Source organism: Mercenaria mercenaria, chromosome 6, assembly GCF_021730395.1.
Source record: "Mercenaria mercenaria strain notata chromosome 6, MADL_Memer_1, whole genome shotgun sequence".
NCBI lineage: Eukaryota > Metazoa > Mollusca > Bivalvia > Venerida > Veneridae > Mercenaria > Mercenaria mercenaria.
In genome coordinates, this window is record NC_069366.1 from 76,116,474 (window position 1) to 76,125,895 (window position 9,422).

The 9,422-nt window shown below is 34.9% G+C and overlaps 2 long non-coding RNA genes across 2 annotated transcripts; both read left to right on the forward strand.

The window, feature by feature from the left end:
• Nucleotides 1–1,532: 1,532 nt before the first annotated feature.
• Nucleotides 1,533–3,853, forward strand: LOC123550006 (uncharacterized). The gene is made up of 2 exons (XR_006686150.2): nucleotides 1,533–1,648; nucleotides 2,107–3,853. It is a non-coding gene; the product is annotated as an uncharacterized LOC123550006 (long non-coding RNA).
• Nucleotides 3,854–8,117: 4,264 nt separating this feature from the next.
• On the forward strand, nucleotides 8,118–9,422 carry LOC128557854 (uncharacterized). The gene is made up of 2 exons (XR_008371446.1): nucleotides 8,118–8,222; nucleotides 8,667–9,422. It is a non-coding gene; the product is annotated as an uncharacterized LOC128557854 (long non-coding RNA).

The window sequence follows — 9,422 nt, forward strand, 5'->3', positions numbered from 1 at the left end:
AATCGTTACGGTGGAGGTGGAGTAATGGTGTGGGCAGCAATCAACCATAGGTTTAAGTCCCAACTCGTCGTTTGCCAAGGTAACCTCACAGCCAGGCGTTACATCGACCAGATATTACGTCATGTAGTTGTTCCTTTATTCCGTCAACGTCAAGGATTAGTCTATCAGCACGACAACGCGCGACCTCACGTTCCACGCGTCACCAGGGACTTTCTACAGGCTAGAAACATTAATGTTTTACCTTGGTCGGCGTGTTCACCGGACTGCAATCCGATTGAACACGCGTGGGATTATCTCGGACGGCGGTTACGCCAACGTCAACCCCAGCCAGCAAACGTCCGGGAACTGGTAGCAGCGTTGCACCAGGAGTGGGCCAGAATCCCACGGTATCTGTTACGCAACTGGTGCGGCTCTATGAGGCGTCGCCTTGCTGCTGTGGTTGCTAGCAGAGGTGGCCACACGCGCTTCTGATTTTTCTAATGCAATTTCTCCGACCGGGCTATTAAAATTCAAGATTTAAGCTTAATGCGACAATGAAATGATTTCTTATTGACCATAAATTCTTGTAAAGCATCTAATTTGCGAATGGAATTGTTCTTTTCTAATTTTGAATCACGGTTAACGAAAAATTGTATACCGAGTTTGAATGAGGCGTTTCTTTATCTCGTCAGTGTAGTTTATGCAATTTTTTTTGGCTGAAATCACATGATGGATCTATGCTTGACATTTAGGAAGCATTTTCAAACTGAAATGATAGAATTTATCATAAATTTTAGGTCATGCACCACCATTACATTTTGGGATCCCATTTTAGCGGAGTGTGTGTGTGTTTGACTGAAAATATTTTTCTTGCATCAAACATGACCCCCCCCCCCCCCCACCCCTCCTTTCACACTGACAATATTCTTCAGGAAAATTTAAGTTACAGACATTTGAAATAGGTCCTGATGTGTGTTGCAGCCATTGGAAATTTGTCAAATGTTTGCAGTCATATAATGGTAAATTTTCTTCGCAGTTAAATGATGTGACAGCTGTTGTTCATTGTAAATAGATTTACCAATACAGGTAGATGTACAGGATAACACGTCATATCTGAAACTGAAAGTCACAGAAGATTTTGTAGGTGCGGATCCGGGATACGGGATTTAAAGGGAGGTGGGGGCGAAATTTTCAAGACAATTGCCACTGAAAACAAGTGTTAGGCCTTTCATCTACCGCAGTAGTAGTTTTATATTTTGTTATTTAAAAACAATTTCCTTGCGATTCCCTGTACTTTTTCTAGCAGGGTAATTTAAGACCGGAATAACATATTTTGCGGCCTTAGTGTGCCGAAATATCTTTGGCAAAATGAGTACAATAGTAAAATGTTTGCCTCGGGAGAGAGACAGTGCGTGTCATGCGCCCCTCAATCCGCTTACGAAAAGCACAACATCAGTGTTTCGTGGAACTTTCTTATGAAACTGACGTGTTATTATTTTGTCAAGCAGCATGAGACTTTGATGAACTTCTCTTATAAAAAAAGAGGTTTCCCAGCGTCCTCTAGCATTATAAAAGAGATGATAAGTCCGTAGAACCCAAAGCTCTGATGGTACTGCTAGAAAAATATTTTGCTCTTTCGTTTTATTGTGTTTGTTAAATACCTGTCAAGGTAAGGTTTTATGCTTATTTATACAATTATGCGAATGTAATATTGACAAATTATAAAATCAGAGAAAATTTTACATTTGAAATAAATTTTGCAAAAGTAACTAAACAAATTAATTTCAATACGATTTTGTTTCGGTATTTTCACAAAGAAAAATACTTCAGGAATAGCTAAAAGCTCTCTTATTTGAAGTGATACTACACAGGACAAAAAATAATAGATCTATCATTTTGATTACATCTTAATTTTAACTCGCTGAAATATGTTCTGATTTGATTAATATACTCTCATAGATGTCATCCATTGTCTGCTTTACAAATCCTCCACCAAAATTTTGTCAGAAACACGCATAGCCTAAATACTGTTGAAAAAAGGTTTAAAACTCACTCATAAAAACCGTAATAAAAACTGCTTTAAAATTATATTATTTTCAATATATAATAATAACATTTGAATTTCAGGGTGGTACGTCAGTTGTAGAGCTAAGAACACCGTAAAAAATGGGAAATTCTGAAAGCAATGCGGGTCAGAAATCATGGAACGGAAGCAGCTATTCAAACAAAGATCCAGAAGGTACCCATACGGCCACGTGCATTGCTGGAAGTAGCGGCTGGATGAAAAGTTCGTATGAAGAAAATTGTCCTGGATGTAGAGGGCAAAGGGCAATGTCTGCATGGGACCAAAATTCATCTGGAAACCTGGGTTTTGATATTCTCGATGTGCTAAATGCGGGCAAAAAGTAGACGCGATAGGATCATGAGTTCCATTTTATGAATACATCACAGTTTGGACATAGATGAACGTGGTATTCCTAGGTAGGAAAGGATAACTGATTTTACGATTAATTTGTTGTCTACCAGTATGCTGTTTTGATGTTGACAAAATTTGTAGCTTGAAAATTCAGTAGGGTCTTTGTGGCTCATACACGTGGGTATAAACATTTAAATGAAGATACATGAGAATTATGTTTTGTTTGTAAGGAACTGAATTTGCGGATCGTGATAAAAGCTTTGGAAATGAAATATAGCCGATTAATTATTATTTGACATTTTGCCTGTAAAAACATATCACATTGTAAAATTAACAGGTAGCCGGCTTTTCGATCACAATGAGGCAATAAAAACCGGGTTACCTTCGTGGCCTCAAACATGAAATTCTCATTTTTTGTATGACGTATTGAAAAAGTCCGAATAATATCGCCAAACATTCTTGTTACGTTGAAAATTGTACAGTTATAAAATAAGTGCTGAAATGAATGTAAGAAAAATACATTTAAGTTTGTACTTTTAAATGATGATTCTGTGTTTAACATGCATGTGCCCAAAGAGTGGCAAAATGGGAAACCATTATTTCTAACCAGTATCAATTTTGCGTGTCGACAGGTTTTCTCTTTAATCGCAAGTTGCTATTATTGTAAATAAGAATTATTTCTATTTATTATCTGGGAAATACTTTCCGACTTTCAAGTTTCTATTTATGTTCTGAAATGGAAACCAATGTGAATATTCCTGAAGAAAATGGATTATTACTAATCGTAACTGTAAGATAATGGTGCTAAACTCGAAGTGAGAGATCCAGTTAAGACTGACATAAACACTCATACATATTCAAAATTCATACTCATATTAAATCTTGACAAATCATTTTCATACTATTCATCTAAATGCACAATGCTGGGGGTCTTGAAGAGTTTGAACATTTTCATTTAAACTTTACCCTGCTAAATTTCTAAAATGGACTGGTCCATCATTCAATTTAGGCAGTACCACTTATTATTTAAAGGGTGTTCACTGACAATTTACTTACTGAATAGTGACCAGTGCAAACCTTGATCAGCCTGTATGGATGTGCAGGCTAATCTTGGTCTGATCTTGGTCTGCATTGGTCGCAAAGGCAGAAACACTTGCCGCCAGCAGGCTAAAGGTTAAATTACCTCTCATTACCTCTCATGATTCGACCAGTATACCATGGTCTTTGTTTCCTAATTATGGCCAAAAAATTTAATTTGTTTATATTATGTAGTGTGCAAAGTGGATTGGAAGAACTTTTGTTGCTACATTTTTGTTTGTCTCATTTATTTCTGTCATGTTATCTAAAGGAATTATTTATATTTTGCAACTGTTTTGTGACTGATAATTGTTTAATGGTGTAATCAGAATTATTGATACATGCAAATGATTGTTATTAATTAAATTAATTATGAAACAGTGTTTTTATTTACAACATACTTTCTCCAATAGGTGCAGATTCCTTGAAGTGCATTTAACACAAAAGGTGAACCCTATTAATGTATTTTGCATTTTTGTCTAAAAAAACATAAGCGGCGTAAAAAATATTGAATCGACTATCAGCAATATATTTCATATTAGAGCTATCAGACTATTTCAATGCTGGGCAGTAAAACAAGGTCCATCCTAAGTTATAGCCATTGCAGGGCGAGTAGGACAGCTCTCTGTAGACTTAGTATAGTAATACGTAAAAACGTTTTCATTGTGTGCCTATAGCTTGTCTGTTTTCCGCGAAAAAAAATGCAAAGTGCTTGCGTTGTTGAAAAGGCAAAATTTTTACCTTGCATATAATCGTATTTTGAATGAAAATATTGAAAGACACAAAACAAAACTCTATATGAATTGCCGCATCAATACTGTGGTCCTGAATATTTGTACAACAGCGAGATACCTTAAACGCAAAATTCATATTTGCCTGAAACAAAACTACATTTAACCTGACACCAACGTAGTTGCCTTCAGCTTCTAGAACACGTGTGTAATGCTTAGCCTAAGCCAAAAGTCATAAATCAAAATTCATAAGTCAAAAGTCGAAAGTCATAACTCAAAAGTCAAAAACACCCGTAAGTCGAAACTCAAAAGTGGCCGTCCACGGCTTCCATATATATCAGAACGGTTGGTTTCCGAAAGACGCATACCACTATGTTTATAACATATTTTGTACAAGTACGGAAGCTTATTTATACAGTATAACCGAGCTGCGGTGGCCTAATGGATAAGCCAAGTACTGCTGTTCAATGTTTGTACGTGTCTCATAAGCCAACTTGACATAGGGGTGACACTATAATAAACAAACACTTTATCTTTACTTTTTCTACATCTTAAGCAGTGGTGCTGATTAAACGACTAAGGTCCGACTTTTAGAAATTTATGCTAATTCAATAACACCATCGTCCCTGAAAATATGAAATGAATTCTGTCAAGACACACAGTAAGCCTATTAATTCTTATGTTTTAAGAGCAATTTAACGGAGTAAGTTTAATCCACCAAATATTCACCGGTGAAAGGTAATATTTCATAGGCTACATTTACGTCTGAAGAATGCCGAAATAACAGTGAGACCAGAATAAACTGTTTGTCCTTAACGGGTGCGTTGCCTTAAGTCACTGCCCCAGTTGTACTTATTTGATATTAATGCACTGGTTTAATCGTATTATAAAATTGCTGACAATAAGTATTGGCATACATGCAATACTTAATATAAGAATGTTTTTAATTTTTTTTCTCATTATTTGATGTTCTTGTTTGTAAAAGCGTGCCGGATATTTATTAGAAAAGGGCAAGTATTGACATTTAAAAAAAAATGTTTGGGCATCGTAGGACATAATTACAGATTTTAGTGTTTAATAGTTTCAATTCAATGTGACTGAAAGACTAAATCTTACTAAGGCAAACAAGGCGTAGCATTTTAGGAGGCGATTTTATTCAGATTGACTTTATGTTGTAATCTCTTAAAAATTTCAGAAAAACTAGTTAATAATATTATGTTTCATACATGCAACAGAGCCCTTTTGTGATATTTTTCGATTTCTACATATTATGAAACGAAACTTTAATGTAAGAAGTAAATTGTATCAGTATAAATTATGGGGCAGTCGTCCTAACCCGTACTTATACTCCAAAATGTAGATACGATACCGGTAATTCGGACTTTTGAACGACATCAAAGACGTTAGATATTATTGTTTTAGTAACCTTATTTTAACAAAATTAATACAATAGTGAGTTCCTGGTCTGAAGATTTCTTAATCTGTTTTACAAACTTACACAAATTGATTTATTTTCATACGTAGGACTGTACCAAATTATAACTGAATTAATGCAGCAAAAATATCCGACGGTCCTAAAAATCATACATTTTATACACAGCTGTAACTATTACGCTGGTAGTAATTATTATAACTGTCAGTTGTCTCCCTTGACAGTGAGCTTCAAAGTAGACCCATTTCCATTTCCAACCTGTTTTCTAAACATATGTTTCTGTCAACATTGCGCATTATAAAAATGTATCAAACATCAGTTCGAAAGAAAATTATGATCCAAATAATTAACATACTATAGATCTAATTAAGCACCAAATAACATCTGATTGATAACTATTTTCTTTCAGTGCAAATTGAGAAATTTATCGCAAAGATGAGTTGGGGTGATTCATGGGGAAATAATGGCTGGCTTAGCACAAGTTCAAGAGGCCATTATGATACATTTGGTGAATCACGTACAAACGGGAATGCACCAGAGGGAGTCCACAAATCATGTTGTATCGCAGGGTTAGGAGTGTGGGGGAATTCCAGACCAATATATTATGATGAAAGCTGTTCTGGTTGCCGTCATGACCGAGCCAACTCATCCTGGGTGAGCACCAAGCACAAGGATAAGCATGGCAAAAACCTCATACCACTTTTTGGAATTGGTAACAAAACAAACATGGCAAAGAAAAGCTTGTGGGGCTGATCTGAAGTATTGACCTTAACTTCGAACTTTTAATAAACGTTACAGCACAGAAGACAACTTTGCTATAACCTATACATTATACTAATATTCTTTTGATCTGTTTTGCGGCATAATTCATTGCTGTTCTATTGATTGTGCACATTTGCAATTAAAACAATAATCAGAAAATTGAGTCAATTTGAACTATTTATTAACTTCTGTAAAATTACATGTGACATTTTTCGGTTCAATCCCCTCATTTTCTCCGCCCCTGACTACTCTCAGTCATTATCCGTAAGCCTTCTAAAACGAACTGAGCACATGTCTAGATCATAAAAAGTTTTATTACCATTTCACACAATCTTTTAAAATTTCCCCTTTACTATCAATGCAATAAAAAAGTATTATTATAAAAAATTCAACCCTGATATAAGGACATGTGACAGCATGCATTGAAATACATGTTCAAGGTCATCTTCCATCCCTAAATAAGCAGATAAACGTTGCTCTTTTAATATTGCAGTGCTATTTTATTTAGATCATGACATGATTTTTCAAAATATGGATAACTTTTTGACCACTCTACCTGTTGTAGGGCTCTTTTATCTTAGCTGTGTACCTGCAGTTAGAAGTCAGCTTGTGAGACCAAAGCTTACAGTGTAATGGTATGTACAATTGGGACCTTAAATTTAGTTATATGAAAGTGCTTGTGCTTCCGAAAGATCAGAAACTGCAGTTCACGTTCTGCATTCAACCATTAGCATTACAGTCGAGTTGTCTTTCTTTCACCCTCGCTTCAGTGTTCCATTAATACAATACATTATTGTTCTTACTTGTCTTGAACAATACGTTTCGCTCTTAACGTCATTTGCGGCCGTATCCTTGAGTTTCTTTACTTCCATGGCAGACTCAAGACAGAACATTCTAGTATTATAATCATTATAATTGTACTGGAATGTTCTGTCTCGAGTCTATATATCAATGAAAACTTGATTGGAAATGTGCTACTTACAAAACGTAAGGCTGAGAAGGAATGTAAACGGCTAATAAAATTAGAATGTACATCTCAGATGTATTGAATAATCTATCTATTTCAGGCGATACTGCTTTTATGTTGGACTAAAATGTCTTTAGTTGCTTTATAAAGCTTTGAGCGACACTTCGCATGTAAATAGATTAAGAAAAAATTAAGAGTATTACACAAGCGAGCAGATAATATTTACATTTCAAACGTCTTTCATCGTTGAGACTGATCTGACTACACACTGATCCCTGCTGTTTATAACTACGAAGTGAATATTTTATTAAAGATTTTATCTAACAATGTGAGCGCGAAAATGCTCCAATGAAAATATTTTCCGACTATTATGGATACGATAGATGACAATACAGCTTTGCGAAATACCCACGACTAAATAAGTTTAAATTTAGAAATACCTATTTTTACAATTTGCCAAAATTATAATTCCGCTGAAAACGATCATTGTATGACGAATGTTGTTTCGTCTAAGCCTTTTAAATTTTATATACACCGATTAAAGAAAGCCCTCAAGAGGTCAAAGTATTTACATTGTACAAATACGCTGCGTCTACGGTTTCTTTTGAGATAATGGACTAATCGATTCGTATATTATTAACAAATCGGATAATTGCAATAAATACGTACTAAAATTTAAATATTTAAATTCTTTAGACGTCACAGAATAATACCAGGGTAAACCCCAGCCAAATATTTTTTCTATTATTAGAAAAATGGTAATAAGCGCATACAAAACCGATATAAAACCCGTTTGATTGCCTGTTTTACAGCCAGTTTTTAAAACGCAATCGCTCTTAGTGTATGAGAAACTATCAGGTATGTATAAAAATCGGACAGAATATTTGCAAACCATTAAAGGCCGTTAAATTAACGATATATCAAACAATTTTAAAAAACATAAAAGTACATTTGATGGTAACTACGTTAAGTAATTTTATCTGGGACTGTTTTATTATGTTTGTTGCATCACAGTGTTGATTATAAACTTTCTGGCTTTATATTCATTGCATTTCTTTTATAAATTTTACATAAAAGAAGGTGAACGTCGCTATAACTATTGTTATTTCCTACAAGCGTATTTTACTTGAATCATATTCGATAATAATAATAATAATGATAATTATTATTATTATTATTATCATCATTATTTAATTTATTATTCTTATTACCATCATGAATATTATAATTATTGTTATCATCATCATTAATGTTTTTTTTTTATTTCATTGTTATTCAAACTTAATTTCTTGTCGATTTCAGATCTCGAAGACAACCGGTATATACATGCAAAACCAGTGCACGCAATATAACTACATTCATTGGCAACTGTACCAGCTTGATAATCGGTTAGAATTTAGTCAAAAATAATCTTCAGCAGCAAATCATGTCTTGGGGAAATTCATGGGGAAACAGCAGTTGGGGAAACAGCTCGGGTGTTTCCGGAAGTAGTTTCTGCACACGCTCCGAGGTAAATGGTCAACACAGTTCCCACTGCAGTGGTTACACAAGTCCATGGGGAAACAGCAGTTATGACGAAAACTGTTCTGGTTGTCGACGAGACAGATCTCAGGGAATATGGGGAGGTGGGAGCAACTCCAACAGTGCTCTGAAACTAGTTTCATTATTCACTGGAGCAAAACTTGCCAAGAAAAGTCTCTGGGACTGAACTTTGCCGAGAAGACTTAGACAAATAATGTCCTGAAACTAGTATCGTTATTTATCAGACAAAATCTTGCCAAGAGGGGTCGGTGTGACTGAAGTTTGCTGGATAAAGACATCAGCGAGTGTTACTCAACACGACAAAACAAGATTTCACAAGACTGTGTTCACAAAAAAGATGTATTTATATCCTCAGTGTATTATTGCTAACTTTTTACATAATACTGTTATTGCCTTCTGTTCTATTTATGTATTTTGCTATATTTACATGCTCTTTACTTTTTGTGCAATATTGAACCTAAGTCAAAGATTATCGTGTGCCAAAGTTTTGTTGGGAATTAAATGTATTAACACTTA